Genomic DNA, 24,904 nt, shown 5'->3' on the forward strand with positions numbered 1-24,904 from the left:
ACAACCCTTCCTCAGCCCTCTGGACAACAGTTTTGGTAATCCCGCACCTCCTCCTAACTTCCAAACTACGAATTCCCTGCATTATATTCACACCACACATTGCCCTCAGACATGACATCTCCACTGCCTCCAGCCTTCTCCTCGCTGCAACATTCATCACCCATGCTTCACACCCATATAAGAGCGTTGGTAAAACTATACTCTCATACATTCCCCTCTTTGCCTCCAAGGACAAAGTTCTTTGTCACCACAGACTCCTAAGTGCACCACTCACCCTTTTCCCCTCATCAATTCTATGATTCACCTCATCTTTCATAGACCCATCGGCTGACACGTCCACTCCCAAATATCTGAATACATTTACCTCCTGCATACTCTCTCCCTCCAATCTGATATCCAATCTTTCATCACCTAATTTTTTTTGTTATCCTCATAGCCTTACTCTTTCCTGTATTCACTTTTAATTTTCTTCTTTTGCATACCCCACCAAATTCATCCACCAATCTCTGCAACTTCTCTTCAGAATCTCCCAAGAGCACAGTGTCATCGGCAAAGAGCAACTGTGACAACTCTCACTTTGTGTGATTCTTTATCTTTTAACTCCATGCCTCTTGCCAAGACCCTCTCATTTACTTCTCTTACAACACCATCTATAAATATATTAACCACAGTGTGAGGGAAAAGTTCAATAGATAGGAGTAGATAGGGAGAATATAGTAACAATAGTTTCATGCCGGCTACGTGTTAAGGTAGGGTAAGTCAAGCTCCCACTATTCCCGCCTTTTTTCCCATCCCCGAAAGTGATAGTTTCATTGCCAGCTACTTGTTAAGGTAGGGTCAGTCTAGCTCCCGCTATCCCTTCCCCTCCTTTCCCCCCCCCCTTCCCGAAAGGTGACGTGTGGGGCTCCAGTTCAAACAGTAATCACTAGACTCACAGCTCCCAGCACTACTGTAAGTACATGCTTGCCTTGTATTCTAGTGGATTTATTGGTTGAAAGCTTCACTTTTGACCAATAATAAACTTAGTCCTTTCAGTCTTGCTCTAGGTTGACTGTTGTGATAATCACCACATCTTTTAGATATTGTACTTATCATTGAGAGTAATTTCTCAAGCAGTGAGTAACCTGTCTGTCTTTCCAGCTTGGATGACAGAGAGGGTCACCTGCCAATCAACGAGCAGAACTGATGGAGATGGACTAACATCCTGAGACTTCCCCTTTTTGGATTTAATTACCTGTGCACCTGTATGAAATTGCAGGACGTAACCCCTCATCGTTGCAGTGGTAAAGAACCTGCTTTCCTTTCATCGGGATATAATACTCAAGGCTATACTGTGAAGAACGAACCGGTGGGTTGTAACCAACACCTGAGACCCCCCCCATCATCAGCAACTGCTACGGTTTCAACAACACTCAGTGTCAAACACCAGACACCCCTATGTATATTAGCGTTGAATTCAGTTATCATTTATATTTTTCATTTTTCATTTTCTTTAATGTAGGAGTAATATTTCATATTTAAGTGTTTTATATTTTCCATATAATAAAGCGTTTATGTTTGTCTGTTATTATTTCTTTTTCTATTCACTAATTTTCCTGAGGAGGAGCCAGCCTTGGTAATACTGTCTGAAGTTGTTACAGGGCTGAGTAAGCCTTCACAAGTGGCGATCTTGCCAGGATTAACTCTACTGAATCAAGATTCAACTCCATCTCGAATCTACCATTGGAACTTCAACGCCGCATACCACAGATGGTTACCACCAGCCATGAGTAATCATTCTCTATGGTTGGACTACAGTACAGGTATTTAAAAGATTTGGTGATTGTTATAGTCTCAATTTATTGTAAGTCAAGTCAAGGCAGGAATACTAGTTAATTCTGCCATCTATTTTTCTGTGAGCTTCAAACACTTTGGAGGATTAGACTCTAGGGACCCGAGATTTTCCAGTGACAATTTGTTTCATTGAGCTCTTTATTATATCAGCGTGGACGGTTACAAAGCATGGCTTGCTTCTGAAGTGTTTTAAAAATTGAGGTTGGAGAGTTGAAGGAGGAGGTCTTGCTTCTCCAGGAGGAGATTAGGAGGCTGAAGGTCCACCTCAATGGGTCTGGGAGAGAGTGTGAGGTGGCTGGAGTTGTGGGGAATGAGGCTTCTAGCAGTGAGGTGCAGCCCAGCACCTGCTACAAGTGGCGAGTGGTTCACAGTAATGGGAGGCGCATCAGAGTAAGGAAAGTTAAGAGTGAAGATCTGAAGGTAGGAAATCGTTTCTCTGTTCTTCAGGATGAATGTACTTCAGTGGCCAGTGAAGGTAAGGGTACTACTGCCCCTGCTAATGGAGGTAAGCGCATTCTTGTGGTTGGTGACTCTCAGGTAAGATATATTGACCGTGCTTTTTGTAATAGGAATAAGAAGATGAGAGATAGAGTGTGCTTCCCTGGAGCTGGTGTTGGGGACATTGTCAACAGGCTGGATAATATCATGTCAGGTAATGGGAACAAGCCCATTATCTGTCTCAGTGCTGGTGGAAATGATATTGGGAAGGGCAGGAGAGAAGAGCTGCTAGATAAGTACAAGTCAGCTATAGATTTCATTAAGTCTAAGGGAGGGATCCCAATCATATGTAGCATCTTGCCTAGAAGGGGAGTAGGAAATGAATGGTTGTCTAGGGCAATTGGTGTAAATTGCTGGCTAGACAGATACTGTAAGGAACTTGCAATCCCATTCATTGACAACTGGAACAGCTTTTATGGCAAACATGATATGTATGCAAGGGATGGGGTACATCTCTCTGGGGCTGGGGTGGTAGCACTTGCAGACTCGACTGAGAAGGCCATTGGTGAAATGCCTATGATTTTAAACTGATGGAAGATAGAGGTATGGGTGTGTGTGGGAAACAAGCAGGTTGCAACACTAGGGTTGGAAACAGTAAATGTATAAAAGGCATTCAGCATGAAGTTATAAATAAAAACAATAGATCAGGTCAGCAAACAAAGGGGGACAGCAGAGGGCAGCAAGGGACTAGCTCCCTGAAGGTTTACTATACTAATAGCAGGAGTGTAAGAAATAAGATAGATGAGTTAAGATTAATTGCAAGTGCAGGAAACATAGATATTATTGCTATAACAGAGACCTGGCTCAATCTGAAAGATAGAGAGATGCCCTCTGAATGTCACATACAAGGCTATAAATTATTCCACACTGACAGGGTCAACAGGAAAGGTGGTGGAGTAGCGATGTATGTCAGAGACAATTTAAATTGTTGTGTTAGACAAGATATTAAATTAGAAGCGTCAGCCACTGAATCTGTTTGGTTACAGCTTCTCGAGGGCCGAGAAAAACTAATTTTGGGTGTGATTTACAGGGCCCCAAATCTTGATAGGGAGTGCAGTAAACTTCTATGGGACGAAATTCGTAAGGCATCTACATACGAAAATGTTGTGCTAATGGGAGATTTCAACTATAGACAGATTGACTGGAGCAATTTGACAGGAAATTTAGAGTCAGGTGACTTTCTTGATACGATCCAGGATTGTTTTTTAAAACAGCTTGTGACAGAGCCAACTAGGGGAAATAACCTCCTTGACTTGGTTCTTGCCAGTAGGGAAACACTAATTAATAATATTGAGGTTAATGATGAGCTTGGGGAAAGTGATCACAAATCACTCAGTTTTAATATATCATGGAATTCCCCTAATAATGGCAATCAAGTCTCTGTCCCTGACTTCCACTTGGCTGATTTCATAGGACTGAAAAATTACTTAGGTGGGCTGAACTGGAATGACCTGACTAAGGGTCAGGTAGGTGGTGATGGTTGCCGATATGACGCTTTCCAGGGCATAGTTCTAGCTGCTCAGTCAAATTATGTTCCAAATAGGGAATTCAGATCAAACAAAAATGATCCTAAATGGATGAACAATAGATTAAAATATCTAATTGGCCAAAAGAGAGGCATATATAGGCAAATCAAAAGAGGGGAGGGGCAATTAAGAAATCGATATATTCAGTTAAAGAGAGAAATAAAAAAGTAATTAGGAAAGCAAAAAGAGATTATGAGGTTAAAGTTGCAAGAGATTCGAAGACTAACCCAAAAGGATTCTTTCAGGTATACAGAAGTAAGATCAGGGACAAGATAGGCCCACTCAAAAGTTACTCGGGTCAGCTCACTGACAGTGATAAGGAAATGTGTAGAAGTTTTAACACATACTTCCTCTCAGTTTTTACACAGGAGGATACCAGCGATATTCCAGAAATGATAAATTATGTGGAACAGGACGATAATAAACTGTGCACGATTAGAGTCACAAGTGACATGGTCCTTAGGCAAATAGATAAATTAAAACCTAACAAATCCCCAGGCCCTGATGAACTGTATGCAAGGGTTCTAAAGGAATGTAAAGAGGAGCTTAGCAAACCTTTGGCTAATCTTTTCAACATGTCACTACAAACTGGCATGGTGCCAGATAAGTGGAAAATGGCAAATGTGATACCTATTTTCAAAGCAGGTGACAGGTCCTTAGCTTCGAACTATAGACCAATAAGCCTAACCTCCATAGTGGAAAAATTTATGGAATCAATAATTGCCGAGGCAGTTCGTAACCACCTTGAAAAGCATAAATTAATCAACGAATCTCAGCATGGTTTTACAAAGGGGCGTTCCTGCCTTACGAATTTATTAACTTTTTTCACTAAGGTATTTGAGGAGGTAGATCATGGTAATGAATATGATATTGTGTATATGGACTTCAGTAAGGCTTTTGACAAGGTCCCACATCAGAGACTATTGAGGAAAATTAAGGCACATGGAATAGGAGGAGAATTTTTTTCCTGGATAGAGGCATGGTTGACAAATAGGCAGCAGAGAGTTTGCATAAATGGGGAGAAATCAGAGTGGGGAAGCGTCACGAGCGGTGTTCCACAGGGGTCAGTGTTGGGCCCCCTGCTGTTCACAATATACATAAACGACATAGATGAGGGCATAAAGAGCGACATCAGCAAGTTTGCCGATGACACCAAAATAGGCCGTCGAATTCATTCTGACGAGGACATTAGAGCACTCCAGGAAGATTTGAATAGACTGATGCAGTGGTCGGAGAGGTGGCAGATGCAGTTTAATATAGACAAATGCAAAGTTCTAAATGTTGGACAGGACAATAGCCATGCCACATATAAACTAAATAATGTAGATCTTAATATTACGGATTGCGAAAAAGATTTAGGAATTCTGGTTAGCAGTAATCTGAAACCAAGACAACAGCGCATATGTGTTCGCAATAAAGCTAATAGAATCCTTGGCTTCATATCAAGAAGCATAAATAATAGGAGTCCTCAGGTTGTTCTTCAACTCTATACATCCTTGGTTAGGCCTCATTTAGATTATGCTGCACAGTTTTGGTCACCGTATTACAGAATGGATATAAAAGCTCTGGAAAATGTACAAAGGAGGATGACAAAGTTGATCCCATGTATCAGAAACCTTCCCTATGAGGATAGACTAAGGGCCCTGAATCTGCACTCTCTAGAAAGACGTAGAATTAGGGGGGATATGATTGAGGTGTATAAATGGAAGACAGGAATAAATAAAGGGGATGTAAATAGTGTGCTGAAAATATCTAGCCTAGACAGGACTCGAAGCAATGGTTTTAAGTTGGAAAAGTTCAGATTCAGGAAGGATATAGGAAAGTACTGGTTTGGTAATAGAGTTGTGGATGAGTGGAACAAACTCCCGAGTACAGTTATAGAGGCCAGAACGTTGTGTAGCTTTAAAAATAGGTTGGATAAATACATGAGTGGACGTGGGTGGGTGTGAGATGGACCTGATAGCTTGTGCTACCAGGTCGGTTGCCGTGTTCCTCACTTAAGTCAAGGTGACCTGACCTGACTAGTTTGGGTGCATTGGCTTAAGCTGCCTCGCATGGGCCAGTAGGCCTTCTGCAGTGTTCCTTCGTTCTTATGTTCTTATGTTCTTATGTTCTTAACTGTCATAGGACACCCTTGATTTGTTGGTGAGAAGATTGGATGGTCAAGTGACCCCATTCTACTTACTGTTTGCTCGGAGCCTGCATAGAACCCTTTGTTTTAATTAATGCATATTGTTTAATTGAAGCAGGGATCGAGCCCTCTGGTTTATTTACAGTTTGAGTGGAGCAGGAATTGAACCCTCCGTTTTCTTTAATACCCGTTTCATTTCCCCTGATAGTTTAAGTTATTCTTGCAAGCATTTAGGAATACCAGTTTTGGATGAACGCTGGAAGTAAGTTAGGAATAACAGGGAAAAATTTAGAATCTTTCATTAGTGCTAAGATCTAGGAAAGACTTGAAAGAGAGAGAATTGAGAGAGAAGAAAGACAGAAAGGGAAAGAGATGAAGAAAAGGAGAGAGAGAATCGAAAGAGAAGAGAAAAAGGAGAGAGAGAGAGAATTGAGTGAGAAATCCAAGAAAGACAGAAAGAGAGAGAGAAGACAAAAAGGAGCGTGACAGACTTGATCGTGAGGAAAGAGCTAGAGTATGTGAAGAACAAGTTAAATTAAGAGAACTTGAGGAAAGAGCAAATGATAGAGAACGTGAGGAAAAAGCTAGAGAACGTGAGGAAAAAGCTAGAGAACGTGAGGAAAAAGCTAGAGAACTTGAGTTAATAGAGAGAGAAAAGGATCGCGAGCTCGAAAAATCTCGCCTTGAATTAGAGAATAGAAAGTTAACTCTTACACAACAACAATTAGAGGAAGGAGTAATTGAACATCATGCAGCTAGTGCACATATTCCAACACCTAATTTACCTCCCTTCACAGAGGAGGAAGACATAACTTCATACATTATCAGGCTTGAAAATACCGCTACCCTCTGTGAATGGCCTGCTGACACCTGGGCTACCAGGTTAGGAATGTTATTTTCTGGTACAGCCTTGAATATCTATGCAACTTTGTCGCAGGATATATGCAATTATAACCTACTGAAGAAGGCAATCCTTAAAGCATATCAAAAAACCACAAATTCTTACAGGAAAGATTTCAGGTAAGCCACCTTACAGCTGGGCCAGAACTTTCAGCAGTTACAGGTAACACTCGTTTGTTCGACTTTTGGATAGAGAGTTCAGGAATTGATCACAGTTATGAATCTCTTAGAGACTTCATGTTTGCTGACCAGTTCCTGACAGCTCTTCCTCACCAGATACGAACATTCATTAGAGAACGTACCCTGATTAAAGCTGAGGAAGTTGCTGAGGCTGCTGACCTGTATGCTGAGGCTCATAATTCCTATAAAGACCTAAAGGGATCGAACCCTAAGGGCAAGGGTTCATCAGACCTTAAGAAATCAAAGCCTCTAGTGGAAAGTAAAATGACTTCTTTTATTCCTGTTTGTCATTTGTGTGGTGTTAAAGGACATAAACGTCCAGATTGTCCTTCTGAGAAGGTCCAAAAAGTTGGAAGATGTTTTAAAGAGTGTAATGACCAAGCACCCTTCTGTTCAGGAACAGTTAATGGACTTAATGTATCTACCATTTTACGAGACACTGGATGCACATGTATAGTCATTTCTGATAAGCTGTTCCTTAACCTTAAAGAAACTCATTCCTCTGCTATACTTTCAGACTACTTGGGCCGTACGGACACTTTTCCTACAATCCGTTGTTACATTAGGTCTAAATGGTTCACAGTTTAGTCTGAAGCCGTACTAGCTCCCATTACTTCTTGCTCCGTACTAATAGGTAATGTAAAAGGTGCCATTCTTCCTTCTGAGGTTGACCTTTCATCCAAAGGTGGACATAAGTGTTTCAGATCCTCTTCCTGTAGAGTCAGAGAAGCCCCTCGAAAGTTCAGATGAGACAATGTCTCGTGAGATTCATGTGGGATTAAAAACCAGTGATGCTACTCTAGAAAGCGAGGTAGTAGGATCACCGGTTCACTTGTTAGATGAAAGTGAAGATATCACCTCCGATACCATAAATGTCTTGACTAGGGCTCAGACTAAAGCCCAGGTTTCTCCTACTGCCCATCCTTTGATTTTCCCTGACTTTAAGCCTTTAGATATATCGAAGGACTCCTTTGTCAATTTCCAACGTAATTGCCCTTCTCTTCAGAATTGCCATAATGCCGCTAAACAAAATCAAGTTATCCAAAAAAAAACTTTTCACATAAATTTGAATATATAAAAGGTATCTTGTACAAGTCAGTATTCAAATTAAATTCAGATGAGATAGACTATTCCATCTTAGTTGTTCCAAGTCAATGCAGAGAGACTGTTCTTAAAATGGCTCATGACCTGCCAGTGGCCGGACATTTCTCGCATCGTAAAACCTTAAATAAAATTAGGGAAACCTATTTTTGGCCAAAAATGTCCTCAGTATCACTACCTATTGTAGATCGTGTAAAGTTTGCCAACTGTCATCCCCCCGAGGTACCAGGCGAGTACCTATGGTCAAAATGCCAGTCTTTACGGTACCGTTTGAAAGAGTAGCTATTGACATCGTTGGTCCTTTATCTCCACTTTCATCTGGGGGACATAGATATATATTAACACTGGTTGATTATGCTTCGAGTTTCCCTGAAGCCATACCCTTAAAGACCATAACTTCTACAGAGGTGGCTGAAACACTTTTGTCCATCTTCTCCAGAGTGGGCATCCCTAGAGAAATTTTGTCTGACCGTGGGACACAATTCACATCTGACTTAATGCAACATCTATACCAACTTCAGGGAGTGAAGCCTCTCTTCACCACACCCTATCATCCCAGCTGTAATGGGAGGATTGAGCACCAGCATTCGATTCTCATGTCCATTTTAAGGAAACTTTGCTCCCTTAAACCTAAGGAGTGGCATCGTTACCTACCCTGTGCTTTGTTTGCCATGAGGGAAGTTCCCAGTGACTCTGGGGTTTTCACCTTTTGAACTTCTCTATGGTAGACAGGCCAGAATCCCATTGTCCATCCTTCATGACTTATGGACTAATGAGGAGGTGAGTGCTGAGGTTCAGTCTTCTTACCAGTTTCTCCTTGACCTTAGATCCAAACTTGAGGAGACCTCTGACATAGTTTCGAAAAACCTAAGCTTGTCAATGGACCAGTACAAAACCTATTTTGATTCCAAAAGTCAGAGGAGAAGTTTTAAAGTAGGAGATGAAGTTCTTGTACTTTTGCCGATCAAGTCAAATAAATTATTAGTAGCATGGAAAGGTCCATATAAAGTATTTAAAATTTGTGGGAAAGTTGACTACCTCATAGAAGTCAAGGGGAAACGTAAACTTTATCATATCAACATCCTTAAGAAATATTACCGAGGAAATTCGGTTAACTGCCTTATTAACTTTGACTTAGTTTTTCCACACGAACTTGATACGACAACTGAAGAATGTAAGGTGTGCGTAATTGACACCTCTAAGTTAGACTATGATGAACTACATGACTTGGTGACTTTTGACCACTCGGACGCAACCAATATTAATATTAATGAATCTTTGGATGACCATAAGAGACATGAACTACTTCAATGTGTGAGTAACTTTTCAGACGTCTTTACTGATATTCCAGGTGTTACCTCCACGGTAGTCCATAAGATTGACTTAGTGACGGACAATCCTATCAAACGAAAATTATACCCAATTCCAGTTCACCTTAGGGATGCATTTGACAGAGAGGTAGACAAATTATTAAAACTAAAGATCATTGAACCTTCAGTATCTTCATATTGTTCACCAGTAGTCATGGTTAAGAAGGAGGATAATTCATATAGACTTGCTATTGACTTCAGAGGCCTTAATGCTATAACTCGGTGGGATGCTGAGCCTATGCCCTTAATAGATAGCGATCTACACAAATTTTATGACGCTTCCTTCTTTTCAGAGATTGATATTGCGCAGGCATATCATCAAGTAATGTTAGATCCTTCTTCTAAGCAGTACACCGCTTTTCCTACACACCAAGGACTGATGCAATATAGAACTATGCCCTTCGGTTTGGTAACTGCCTGTGCTACCTACGTGAGACTGATGAGAAAGGTCTTGGGTAATATGCCAAACGTTTCAGTTTATTTTGATAACATTTACGTAATGACATCCACGTGGGGCGAACATATTCAAACATTAACATCAGTTTTGCGTAGGTTACGCTCACATGGCCTCACTGCCAAGCCGAAGAAATGCTTCCTTGGGTATAACAAGATTAGATATCTTGGACTGATACTTTCTAATAACTCTCTGCAGCCTTTCCCCAGTAAGATCAAAGCTTTATTAGAATTTAAATTCCCCAAAACCAAGAAGCTCATGCGTAGCTTTCTTGGTTCTGTAAATTTTTATGCACTGTTTATCCTGAACCTTACTGATCTTACAGGCATCTTATCCGACTTCCTTAAAAAGTCTGTGAAGGAACCTCTTGAACTTTCCGACGTAGCTCGCGAAAAGTTTAATGAGATTAAAAGTATCTTTTCGAAAGACCCTATACTTAAGATTCCAGATATTAATAAAACATTTTAAGAACTGATGCCTCCAATACTGGCTTAGGTGTGGTTCTACTACAATACCATGATGGTACTCCCTTCCCTGTATGCTTCCTAAGCCGGAAACTCCTTCCCGCAGAAATGAGATACTCCACCATAGAAAAGGAATGTTTGGCCTTTGTGTGGGGTATCTCCATACTTAAATTTTATTTGCTGGGAAAAGAATTCGTTTTAGAAACGGACCACAAACCTTTGATATACCTAGAAACTTTTAACGGAACCAACAGTCGCCTCTTGAGGTGGACATTGGCACTCCAGGCTTTAAGTTCCATATTGTGTATATCAATGGTTCATCCAGTTATTTCTCTGACTTGTTAAGTCATGACAGTCAGTAGAAGTTTTCTTGCCTTACACGACTTCCACATGTTAGAACTTTTTCCTCGCCTATTCTTCTTATACTCCTTGACTATAAGTCTTGGTATGGGGGAGTGTGAGGGAAAAGTTCAATAGATAGGAGTAGAGAGGGAGTATATAGTAACAATAGTTTCATTGCCGGCTACGTGTTAAGGTAGGGTAAGTCAAGCTCCCGCTATTCTCGCCTTTTTTCCCCTCCCCGAAAGTGATAGTTTCATTGCCAGCTACTTGTTAAGGTAGGGTATGGTTCAGAGAACCGACATGTTGATAAATTAGACACATGTGCAACTCTTGGGTATCTTTATTGAGGAAACGTTTCGCCTATGACTGCTACACCTCTCCTGCCATACGGTTTATAAGCTGCTTCTCCGCTCATCTGCCGTATTCTACTCAAGATTGATGGACTGAACACATCGACTCAAGGTTGAGGGACTGATTACCTCATTCTCCTCCTGTTCTTCAAGTTTCTCCTATGTATGGACTGATGAAGCCACTGTGTGGCGAAACGTTTCCTCAATAAAGATACCCAAGAGTTGCACATGTGTCTAATTTATCAACATGTCGGTTCTCTGAACCATTCATCTACAAACCTGTCAGACTCTGCAACTTCTTGGGATCTTAATACTTAGGAATTCTTCGCTTGCCTAATTCTTGGGCACAACCTACTTCCACATTGAACAAATGTGACACTACCTATGACTGCTACACCTCTCCTGCCATACGGTTTATAAGCTGCTTCTCCGCTCATCTGCCGTATTCTACTCAAGATTGATGGACTGAACACATCGACTCAAGGTTGAGGGACTGATTACCTCATTCTCCTCCTGTTCTTCAAGTTTCTCCTATGTATGGACTGATGAAGCCACTGTGTGGCGAAACGTTTCCTCAATAAAGATACCCAAGAGTTGCACATGTGTCTAATTTATCAACATGTCGGTTCTCTGAACCATTCATCTACAAACCTGTCAGACTCTGCAACTTCTTGGGATCGTAATACTTAGGAATTCTTCGCTTGCCTAATTCTTGGGCACAACCTACTTCCACATTGAACAAATGTGACACTACCTATGACTGCTACACCTCTCCTGCCATACGGTTTATAAGCTGCTTCTCCGCTCATCTGCCGTATTCTACTCAAGATTGATGGACTGAACACATCGACTCAAGGTTGAGGGACTGATTACCTCATTCTCCTCCTGTTCTTCAAGTTTCTCCTATGTATGGACTGATGAAGCCACTGTGTGGCGAAACGTTTCCTCAATAAAGATACCCAAGAGTTGCACATGTGTCTAATTTATCAAGGTAGGGTAAGTCAAGCTCCCACCTTTTTCCCCCCACCCCGAAAGTGATAGTTTGACTGCCGGCTGCTTGTTAAGGTAGGGTCAGCCTAGCTTCTGCTATCCCTTCCCCTCCTTCTCCCCCCCCCCGAAAGGTGACGTGTGGGGCTCCAGTCAAAACAGTAATCACTAGACTCACAGCTCCCAGCACTACTGTAAGTACATGCTTGCCTTGTATTCTAGTGGATTTATTGGTTGAAAGCTTCACTTTTGACCAATAATAAACTTAGTTCTTTCAGTCTTGCTCTAGGTTGACTGTAGTGATAATCACCACATCTTTTAGGTATTGTACTTATCATGGAGAGTGATTTCTTAAGCAGTGGGTAACCTGTATATCTTTCCAGCTTGGATGACAGAGAGGGTCACCTGCCAATCAACGAGCAGAACTGATGGAGATGGACTAACATCCTGAGACTTCCCGTTTTTGGATTTAATTACCTGTGCACCTGTATGAAATTGCAGGACGTAACCCCTCATCGTTGCAGTGGTAAAGAACCTGCTTTCCTGCCATCGGGATACTACTCAAGGCTCTATCTACTGTGAAGAACTAGCCAGTGGGTTGTAACCAACACCTGCGACCCCCCCCCCATCATCAGCAACGGCTACGATTTCAACAACACTCAGTGTCACCAACACCAGACACCCCTATATATATATTAGCGTTGAATTCAGTTATTTATATTTTTCATTTTTCATTTTCTTTAATGTAGGATTAATATTTCATATTTAAGTGTTTTATATTTTCTATATAATAAAGTGTTTATGTTTGTGTGTTATTATTTCTTTTTCTATTCACTAATTTTCCTGAGGAGGAGCCAGCCTTGGTAATACTGTCTGAAGTTGTTACAGGGCTGAGTAAGCCTTCACACGCGGTGACATCACACATCCTTGTCTAAGGCCTACTTTTACTGGGAAATAATTTCCCTCTTTCCTACATACTCTAACTTGAGCCTCATTATCCTCGTAAAAACTCTTCACTGCTTTCAGTAACCTACCTCCTATACCATGCACCTGCAACATCTGCCACATTGCCCCCCTATCCACCCTGTCATGCGCCTTTTCCAAATCTATAAATGCCACAAAAACCTCTTTAGCCTTATCTAAATACTGTTCACTTATAAGTTTTACTGTAAACACCTAGTCCACACACTTCCTACCTTTCCTAAAGCCTCTTTGTTCATTTGATATCCTATTCTCCGTCTTACTCTTAATTCTTTCAATAACAACTCTACCATACACTTCACCAGGTATACTCAACAGACTTATCCCCCTATAATTTTTGCACTCTCTTTTGTCCCCTTTTCCTTTATACAAAGGAACTATGCATGCTCTCTGCCAATCCCTAGGTACTTTACCCTCATCCATACATTTATTAAATAATTGCACCAACCACTCCAAAACTATATCCCCACCTGCTTTTAACATTTCTATCTTTATCCCATCAATCCCGGCTGCCTTACCCCTTTTCATTTTACCTATTGCCTCACGAACTTCCCCCACACTCACAACTGGCTCTTCCTCACTCCTACAAGATGTTATTCCTCCTTGCCCTATACACGAAATCACAGCTTCCCTATCTTCATCAACATTTAACAGTTCCTCAAAATATTCCCTCCATCTTCCCAATACCTCTAACTCTCCATTTAATAACTCTCCTCTCCTATTTTTAACTGACAAATCCATTTGTTCTCTAGGCTTCCTTAACTTGTTAATCTCACTCCAAAACTTTTTCTTATTTTCAACAAAATTTGTTGATAACATCTCACCCACTCTCTCATTTGCTCTCTTTTTACCTTGCTTCACCACTCTCTTAACCTCTCTCTTTTTCTCCATATACTCTTCCCTCCTTGCATCACTTCTACTTTGTAAAAACTTCTCATATGCTAACTTTTTCTCCCTTACTACTCTCTTTACATCATCATTCCACCAATCGCTCCACTTTCCTCCCACACCCACTTTCCTGTAACCACAAACTTCTGCTGAACACTCTAACATTGCATTTTTAAACCTACCCCATACCTCTTCGACCCCATTGCCTATGCTCTCATTAGCCCATCTGTCCTCCAATAGCTGTTTATATCTTACCCTAACTGCCTCCTCTTTTAGTTTATAAACCTTCACCTCTCTCTTCCCTGATGATCGACACCATGCCTAACCCTTCTAGGGTAGGGTAGGTGCCTGAACCCGAGCCTTTAGCTCATAAGACTGTCATTCCCATTTCTTGGGGCGGGGATCCCTTGTGGCTATGGGGACAGTTGGTCCCTACTTGTGCCTCCTCCCCTTGTCTCAGACATCCCACTTCTACTAATCTTTTAACTTCTCTAGTGTGTGCTACAACTAGATATATCTGATATATCTGTGGCCCCTCTATAAACATGTACATCCTGAAGTCTACTCAACAGTCTTTTATCTACCAATACATAATCCAACAAACTACTGTCATTTCGCCCTACATCATATCTTGTATACTTATTTATCCTTTTTTCTTAAAATATGTATTACCTATAACTAAACCCCTTTCTATACAAAGTTCAATCAAAGGGCTCCCATTATCATTTACACCTGGCATTTAAACTTACCTACCACACCCTCTCTAAAAGTTTCTCCTACTTTAGCATTCAGGTCCACTACCACAATTACTCTCTCTCTTGGTTCAAAGGCTCCTATACATTCACTTAGCATCTCCCAAAATCTCTCTCTCTCCTCTACATTCCTCTCTTCTCCAGGTGCATACACGCTTATTATGACCCACTTTTCGCATCCAACCTTTACACATTCATATTCTCTTTTCTCCTTCCATAACTGATCCTTCAACATTACTGTTACCCCTTCCTTTCCTCTAACTCTCTCAGATACTCCAGATTTAATCCCATTTATTTCCCGCCACCGAAACTCCCCTACCCCCTTCAGCTTTGTTTCGCTTAGGGCCAGGACATCCAACTTCTTCTCATTCATAACATCAGCAATCATGTTTCTTGTCATCCGCAATGCATCCACGCACATTCAAGCATCCCAGTTTTATAAAGTTTTTTTTCTTCTCTTTTTTTAGTAAATGTCTACAGAAGAAGGGGTTACTAGCCCATTGCTCCCGGCATTTTAGTCGCCTCATACGACACGCATGGCTTACGGAGGAAAGATTCTTTTCCACTTCCCCATGGACAATAGAAGAAATAAAGAAGAACAAGAGCTACTTAGAAAAAGGAGAAAAACCTAGATGTATGTATATATATATGCATGTGCGTGTCTGTGAAGTGTGACCAAAGTGTAAGTAGGAGTAGCAAGATATCCCTGTTATCTAGCGTGTTTATGAGACAGAAAAAGAAACCAGCAATCCTACCATCATGCAAAACAGTTACAGGTTTCTGTTTCACAGTCATCTGGCAGGACGGTAGTACTTCCCTGGGTGGTTGCTGTCTACCAACCTACTACCTCATGTACTACCATGTATTTGTCTATATTGAACTGCATCTGCAACTCCGCCCACTGTATCAGTCTATTCAAATCATCCTGGAGTGCACTAATGTCCTCAGTAGAATGTATAGGGTAGCCTATTTCGTATAGTAAACCTTACGGAAGCTAGTCACTCGTTGCCCTCTACTATCTCTCTCTGTTGATCCGTTGCTTTGTCTTTATTAGGAACTTTATTTTGAATATTGTCTTTTAAACATATCCCTGAGGTATACTGGTAATATATGCTGTTTCCAACAACAATACTGCAGACTAATTGTTTCCCACAAACACCCATACCTCTATAATCCATCAGTTTAATGTCCTAGACAAGTCATCAATTTCCCCCTCAATCGAATTGGCTAATGCAACCAGATAGTGAAACGTCTACAATAAAGATTCAAACACGTTGCACGTGCGTCTAATTCTTCAGACGAATTGCAGGCTGGGATAAACATATTTCAAAGTCTAATTTGGCCTCCTGATATTCATTACGCAGTAAATTCTCACAAAGAAATTACTAAACTGAGAAGTCACGTCCTAAACTGAAAACTGTGTACGGACATGTTTACTGGCACCTACTCTTGTTACCTAACAATAAATCCGTATTAGGGTATCAGCCGTCTGTTATGAGTCGCATCCGAGGCGAGAGGACTTCAAAATCCTTTTCTTAAATCTCTTGGGTTATTCCGGGTTAACAGTTCGAAGTTTTCTTCTTGTGTCGCACACTGAATAAAAATCAAGCTATCTTGTTCCTCTCTCCGTCTCTGCTTTGGATCAATACCAAGTTGTCTTCATCCTTGCTCCGTTTGTACTTCGGATCGATACCAAACTGTCTTGCTCATTCCTCCGTTTCTCCTTTGGAACAATACATACTTGTCTTTTTGCCTGCTTAGTCTTTATTTTGGATCGATGCCACATGTGTTCGCTCCAAGCATTCTCTTGAAATATTTTTCAGTCATAAATACTCTTCTAAACCCTCAAAGTCCCTTTCCTTGACATATTTTCTCATATTACTCTCTCTCTCTCTCTCTCTCTCTCTCTCTCTCTCTCTCTCTCTCTCTCACACACACACACACACACACACACACACACACACGCACACACACACACACACACACACACACACACACACACACACACACACAATATGCAAGGAGGTTGAGGAGAGGTTTGTACCCAAGGGTAACAGGAATAATGAAAAAGAGAGGATGAGCCCATGGTTCACCTAATGATGCAGGGAGGCAAAAACCAAGTGTGCTAGGGAATGGAAGAAATATAGAAGGCAAAGGACCCAGGAGAATAAGGAGAGCAGTCGAAGAGCCAGAAACGAATATGCACAGATTAGAAGGGAGGCCCAACGACAATATGAAAACGGCATAGCAGCGAAAGCCAAATCTGACCCGAAACTGTTATACAGCCACATCAGGAGGAAAACAACAGTCAAGGACCAGGTAATCAGGCTAAGGAAGGAAGGAGGAGAGACAAGAAATGACCGTGAAGTATGTGAGAAACTCGACAAGAGATTCAAAGAAGTGTTCGGAGAGGAGACAGAAGGGGCTCCAGAAAGACGGAGAGGTGGGGCACACCGCCAAGTGCTGGACGCAGTGCACACAACCAAGGAAGAAGTGAAGAGGCTTCTGAGTGAGCTAGATACCTCAAAGGCAATGGGGCCAGATAACATCTCCCCATGGGTTCTGAGAGAGGAAGCAGAGGCGCTATGTGTACCCCTAACAACAATATCAATACATCTATCGAAACAGGGAGATTGCCTGAGGCATGAAAGACAGCAAATGTAGTCCCAATCTTTAAAAAGGGAGACAGACTTGAAGCACTAAACTACAGACCAGTGTCACTGACATGCATAGTATGCAAAATCATGGAGAAGATTATCAGGAGAAGAGTGGTGGAACACCTAGAAAGGAATGACCTCATCAACATCAGCCAACACAGTTTCAGGGACGGGAAATCCTGTGTCACAAACCAACCAGAGTTCTATGACATGGTGACAGCAGTAAGACAAGAGAGAGAGAGGGGTGGGTGGATTGCATATTCTTGGACTGCAAGAAGTCGTTTGACACAGTTCACACAAGAGATTGGTGCAAAAACTGGAGGACCAACCAGGGATAACAGGGAAGGCACTACAATGGAACAGGGAATACTTCTCAGGAAGACAGCAGCGAGTCATGGTACGTGGCGAGGTGTCAGAGTGGGCACCAGTGACCATCGGGGTCCCACAGGGGTCAGTCCTAGGATCAGTGCTGTTTCTGGTATTTGTGAACGACATGACGGAAGGAATAGACTCTGAGGTGTCCCTGTTTGCAAATGGCGTGAAGTTGATGAGAAGAATTCACTCGATCGAAGACCAGGCAGAACTACAAAGGGATCTGGACAGGCTGCAGACCTGGTCCAGCAATTGGCTCCTGGAGTTCAATCCCACCAAGTGCAAAGTCATGAAGATTGGGGAAGGGCAAAGAAGACCGCAGACGGAGTACAGTCTAGGGGGCCAGAGACTACAAACCTCACTCAAGGAAAAAGATCTTGGGGTGAGTATAACACCAGGCACATCTCCTGAAGCGCACATCAACCAAATAACTGCTGCAGCATATGGGCGCCTAGCAAACCTCAGAACAGCATTCCGACATCTTAATAAGGAATCATTCAGGACCCTGTACACCGTGTACGTTAGGCCCATATTGGAGTATGCGGCACCAGTTTGGAACCCACACCTAGCCAAGCACGTAAAGAAACTAGAGAAAGTGCAAAGGTTTGCAACAAGACTAGTCCCAGAGCTAAGAGGTATGTCCTACGAGGAGAGGTTAAGGGAAATCAACCTGACGACACTGGAGGACAGGAGAGATAGGGGGGACATGATAACGACATACAAAATACTGAACACAGATGAATCACAGGGATGTTAGGAAGTATTTCTTCAGCCACAGAGTAGTCAGTAAGTGGAATAGTTTGGGAAGCGATGTAGTGGAGGCAGGATCCATACATAGCTTTAATCAGAGGTATGATAAAGCTCACGGCTCAGGGAGAGTGACCTAGTAGCGATCAGTGAAGAGGCGGGGCCAGGAGCTCGGACTCGACCCCCGCAACCTCAACTAGGTGAGTACAACTAGGTGAGTACACACACACACACACACACACACACACACACCTTTACTAGGCGAGAACACACACCTTTACTAGGCGAGAACACGCACACACACCTTTACAAGGCGAGTACACACACACACAGGACTCCAAAAAATCAGAACAGGGGGTACACCAACAAGTGCTGGATGAGGTACACATTAACCAAGGAGGAGGTGAAGAATCCGCTATGTGAACTTGACACCTCAAAGGTGGTGGGACCTGACAACATCTCTCCATGGGTCCTTAGAGAGGGAGCAGAGATGCTGTGTGTGTGCCATTAACAAAGATATTCAACACATCCATTGAAACTGGGCAACTCCCTGAGGTATGGAAGATGGAAAATGTAGTCACAATTTTTAAAAAGAGAGGCAGACATGAGGCACTAAACTACAGACCTGTATCACTAACGTGTATAGTATGCAAAGTCATGGAGAAGATCATCAGGAGGAGAGTGGTGGAGCACCTGGAAAGAAACAAGTGTATAATTGACAGCCAGCACGGTTTCAGGGAAGGAAAATCCTGTGTCACAAACCTACTAGAGTTTTATGACAAGGTGACAGAAATATGACAAGAGAGAGAGGGGTGGATCGACTGCATTTTTTTGGACTGCAAGAAGGCCTTCGACACAGTTCCTCACAAGAGGTTACTGCAAAAGCTAGAGGATCAGGCACACATAACTGGAAAGGCACTGCAGTGGATCAGAGAATACCTGACAGGGAGGCAACAACGAGTCATGGTACGTGACAAGGTGTCAGAGTGGGCGCCTGTGGCAAGCGGGGTTCCACAGGGGTCGGTCCTAGGACCTGTGCTGTTTCTGGTATATGTGAATGACGTAACGGAAGGGATAGACTCAGAAGTGTCCTTGTTTGCAGATGATGTGAAGTTAATGAGAAGAATCAAATTGGACGAGGATCAGGCAGGTCTACAAAGAGACCTGGACAGGCTACAAGCCATGTCCAGCAACTGGCTCCTTGAGTTTAACCCTGCCAAATGCAAAGTCATGAAGATTGGGGAAGGGCAAAGAAGACTATAGACAAAATATAGTCTAGATGGACAAAGACTGCAAACCTCACTCAAGGAAAAAGATCTGGGGGTGAGTATAACACCGAGCATATTTCCTGAGGCGCACATCAATCAGATAACAGCTGCAGCATACGGGTGTCTGGCAAACCTACGGATGGCTTTCTGATACCTCGGTAAGGAATCGTTCAAGACTCTGTATATCATTTACGTCAGGCCCTTACTAGAGTATGCAGCACCAGTTTGGAATCCACACCTGGTCAAGCACGTCAAGAAATTAGAGAAAGTGCAAAGGTTTGCAACAAGACTAGTCTCAGAGCTAAGGGGACTGTCCTATGAAGAAAGGTTGAGGGAAATCGGCCTGACTACACTGGAGGACAGGAGGGTCAGGGGAGACATGATAACAGCATATAAAATACTGTGTGGAATAGACAAGTTGGACAAAGACAGGATGTTCCAGAGATGGGACACAGAAACAAGAGGTCACAATTTGAAGTTGAAGACTCAGATGAATCAAAGGGATGTTAGGAAGTATTTCTTTAGTCATAGAGTAGTCAGGCCGTGGAATAGCCTAGAAAGTGAAGTAGTGGAGGTGGGAACCATACATAGTTTTAAGGCGAGGTATGATAAAGCTCATGGAGCAGGGAAAGAGAGGACCTAGTAGCAATCAGTGAAGAGGCAACCACAAATAGGTGAGTACAATTAGGTGAGTACACACACACACACGTTAGGCATCCGGGTATCAAGTTGTCACTCTACCCTCATCCTTCTCTTCCCCTCCCCCCACCTCCCCTCCCCTTCTAATCCCATCACACACACACACACACACCTTCCTGGTTTCTAGGGGTCACTCTACCCTCATCCTTCTCTCCCCCTCCCCCCTTAATCCCATCCCTCTCTATCCCACACATACACACACACAAGCACATATACACTTGACACATGCACATACTCCCCCTTCCCCTAACCACCTCTCCCCTTCCCTCTAGCCGCCTACCCCTCCCCCAAACCTTCTGTGGTGCAATGGGGCAACCAAGAACTAGGATGAGAGCCATGGGCCTGACGGTCAAATCTGGGAGAGAGGACTGGGAGGGATAGCTCAAAAAAGGGAGGAAGACTGGGGAAAGAAGCTAGATGAGTTTGCAAGGAAGATGGAGGAGAAGCTAGCAGCAGAGTGCAGAATGTGGGAGCAACATGCCACAGTAGCAGAAGCCAAGATACAGAGATTAGAAGAGAAGCTGAGAAATCTGAAACAGCCTAGAGATAAAGATAATGCAATAGTAGCATCAGCAATGTTTACATCAAACACAGGCAAAGGATCTGGAGGGAGCATGGAAGATAAACTGTATGCAAAGGTCATGTCAAACCCACATGGGACCAAAACAAAGACAGGGAGCACACTAGGGTGGTATGAGAGGTTGGAAGACATTGAGGGAACTAGGAAATATGCAGGGACTTTACCAGACACTTGTGGGGGCCAGGAGCAGGTGAGCAGGAAGGACAAACAAATGAGCATAGGGGCCACAGCTAGGGAAGGGACTGAAGGAAGGAACACTCCATGGGAAGGAACTAAAACACCTTAGAGGTTGCAATGGGAGTCACAGTGGGAGGTGGAAAGGGAGAGATCAGTTTTTGTCTATGGGCTAGAGGAAGCTGAAGGGGAAACCTATAATGAAAGAAAACAGGAGGAGAAAAAAGCGATTGAAGGTATCATGAAGGTGATAGGCGAAGGAGACATGACCCAGGTGGCAAATTTTCGGAGAATCAGGTCGTTCACAAAGAGAAGGAAAAGGCTTCTCAAAGTAATTTTCAAGGCAGAATCAACTCGAACCATGATCCTGCAGGAGAAAGCACTGCTGAGAGGCAAAAAGAAGTTCAAGAGTGTGTACCTCAATCGAGACAGAACACAGGAGGAAAGGATGATACTGAAAGAGAGAGTGCAGAAACGAAAGGAGGAATGGGAGGAAATGACAAAGAAGAGCAGAATAACCCAGGCACAGGTGGAAGGGCAAGCACATTCCCAGAAACACCTGCAGAAGGACTCCAACCATGACACCCCCTAGGCAACTGAACAATCTACACCAACAATCACACACGGATCCCTCTGTTCCCACCCCCCACACCACGAACCCTACCCCTGTAGCAACCCCCTATGGGAGCTCTTCCTCAACCTCCACTGCAACCCCCCACAGGCCCCCACTAGGGCTCCTGCTCTCCCAACCCCAGTATTCCCCCCGGACCACAGTTACAGTATTAGAACAGAAGTTGAAGGTTTCGTACACAAATACGGATGGATTAACGAATAAATATGAGGAGTGGCAAGAAAGAATCAATGAGAAGTCCCCAGACATCATAGCAGTTACAGAAACAAAAGTCAATGGGACAATATCAGATGCAATATTCCCACCAGGATATCAAATGAGGAAAGATAGAAGGGGCAGAGGGGGAGGAGGGGTTGCTCTGCTCGTAAAAAACCGAAGGAAATTCGAGAAAATGGGAGGCATAGACGAGACAGGAGAAAGGGACTATATAGTAGATACACTTCAGTCTGGGGAGCACAAGGTGCTCATTGCAGTGATGTATAATCCACCACAGAACTGCAGGAGGCCAAGAGAGGAATATGAAGAGAGCAACAGAGCAATGGTGGACAAACTTGCTGAGGTGGCAAGAAGAGCTCACTCCAGCAGAGCAAAGTTGCTGGTTATGGGGGATTTCAACCACAGGGAGATTGACTGGGAAAACCTGGAGCCACATGGGGGGTCCAGAAACATGGAGAGCCAAGATGTTGGATGTGGTGCTGGAAAACCTCATGCACCAACATGTTAGGGACACTACCAGAGTTAGTGGGAAGGACGAACCAGCAAGATTGGACCTTGTGGTACACAGTACATGTGGCTGGTGTTTATGGCTTGAGTTTGCTGTGTCAGCCTGACCACGATGATTAATCGTAAATATCGTTATACACTTCATTCACTATACACTATAAATGTCACTGTATAACTGTAAATCACACGTGAATATTACTTACACATACATAAATGTCACTGTTAATATGTATTTGAAAGCTTACACTCTATATATAAGTTCCTTTAATATAACAGTTATATCTATAAGAAACAAACTTTAACACAATCTGACTTAAGAAATCGTAATGACACGATTGCAAATAAACCATACCCCCGGCCGGGATTGAACCCGCGGTCATAGAGTCTCAAAACTCCAGCCCGTCGCGCTAGCCACTAGACCAGCTAGCCACAATAAGATTCATCCAACTAGGTATATTTCTACACCATAGGAAAGTTAGCACAGGCACCTCTGTGACCACAAATGCAAGTTTTTACAGACGAATCTCCAGCTAGCACAATCTTGTCTCTTAATTTCTGTTTATAAACATTATAAACACTATGTGTATATACACTCAGACAAACCGAACATCACTTGGGTTGTTGTTGTCTTAGCGCTTCTTCAAGCTTGGAGCAGTGGATGCCGGATGCCTTCCCCCGTTTTCTTGTTGGGTGAGTCACCCAGCTCCTGTTTTCTTTGGGTGAACGCTGGGTGAGCGCCCGTTTTCTTTTGGCTGCCCATTCTCTGTGATTGAGACTGGAGGGACTCATTCATACTGATTTATATTGTAAAACACTAGTTTTACAGCTTTTTTCGAAGGACCTTGGCTCGTAGGTTATTTGTACGTTGTAGTACAACATATTCGGACCACAGTGTGGCCTTTATGCGGTTCGAGCACGACCAAAATGTTGAGAAATGGTTTTACCAGCTAAGCTTATTATTTATAAATTTAAATATAGGGAACACTTAGCTGATAAAAGACAGCAAATCGTCTACACAGCCGCCCCTGCAGACGAGGTCTTGAATTGTTGTCATGATCATCTCTCAACGAGCTGGAATAGATCATATTATGTAAACAATAATTTACCCCTAGGGGGTGTTATGTCAGCATATTTCATTCACTGATTGCTGACAAACTTACTTGTTTGGACTCAAAAGTCCGCACCTTACTGCCGACTATAGGTTGATTACAAACTCCTTGCGACTCAAGAACTGCGCAGTCCCCCATACTACAAGAAATTCATAACCAACCTTTCTCTTGTAGCGTGAGCTATGGTGTTCTTCACACCTTCGACAGATATGGGTGACTTGATAGAAGCTGAAGTGTCCTTGGATGTCCATGTCTTCCATAGTCTAGGAATATGCACACTGGTACACTATGTTCCATAAGATTTGTCTTCATTGTTCACAATCTTATCACTAAAGAAGCTGATCACACTTCTCTTAAGTGTTTATTGTGTTTTATGAGACACTTTGTTCACACTAACGCACACATCGTTCTTTGTTGGTTATCCTGGCGTCAGTGTCACTCTCGGTAGAGTCAAAAGTAATCTGAAGACGCCACAACACCCCACGCCGTTACTTCCCCCAGCACAAAGGAAAAGCTGACCTAGTGCTTTTGCTTCCTTGCCACTTCCTCGATGAAGCAAAGCAGAATGTTTGATTCTTGCTGTCTTAAGCATAGACAACAATATACACTATCTTTACTGTGGTAATAAAGTGGGAGCAGGATTTTCCTTAATTGTCCTGCTAAGGTAAGAGATGTACTGTCTCTTATTAAAATACACTCTGCAACACTGGACTGCAAGGAGCGGCGGTCGCTTGACCAAGTCGCATACTCGTACTGTGTCTGTGATGAATAACTCGCTGTAGCAGTAAACAAGATATTTGCCTCTTCTGAGAGGGCTGGGCCCCTCAGGGCTGAAAGAGGCTGAAAGGGGGCTGAAGGGGGCTGAAGGGGGTTGATACCCCCCTCCTGGAGAAAATTTTTCCACAACAATCACCTCCATGGAACAACGGAGCATCTTCCGGCAGATGGTCAGCACACTCCTGAGGGTGTGCTTACTTACAGAGCAGGAAACAGTGGATGCCATGAATCTGCAGTTTATCAGAGCGGACAGAGCCCAGCCCCCAGCTCAGGAAACAGCTGAGATGGAGTAACCTCAGTCGCTTATGAGGCACACTAGCTGAACTGTCTGGAACAGTGCTTGAGCAGCATATGCTGCAACAGTGAAGAATCAGTTCTCCTTCAGGAGCCAGAGACGGGTCATCTCAAGA

The sequence above is a fragment of the Cherax quadricarinatus genome, chromosome 90, assembly GCF_038502225.1.
Source record: "Cherax quadricarinatus isolate ZL_2023a chromosome 90, ASM3850222v1, whole genome shotgun sequence".
NCBI classification, from domain to species: Eukaryota; Metazoa; Arthropoda; class Malacostraca; order Decapoda; family Parastacidae; genus Cherax; species Cherax quadricarinatus.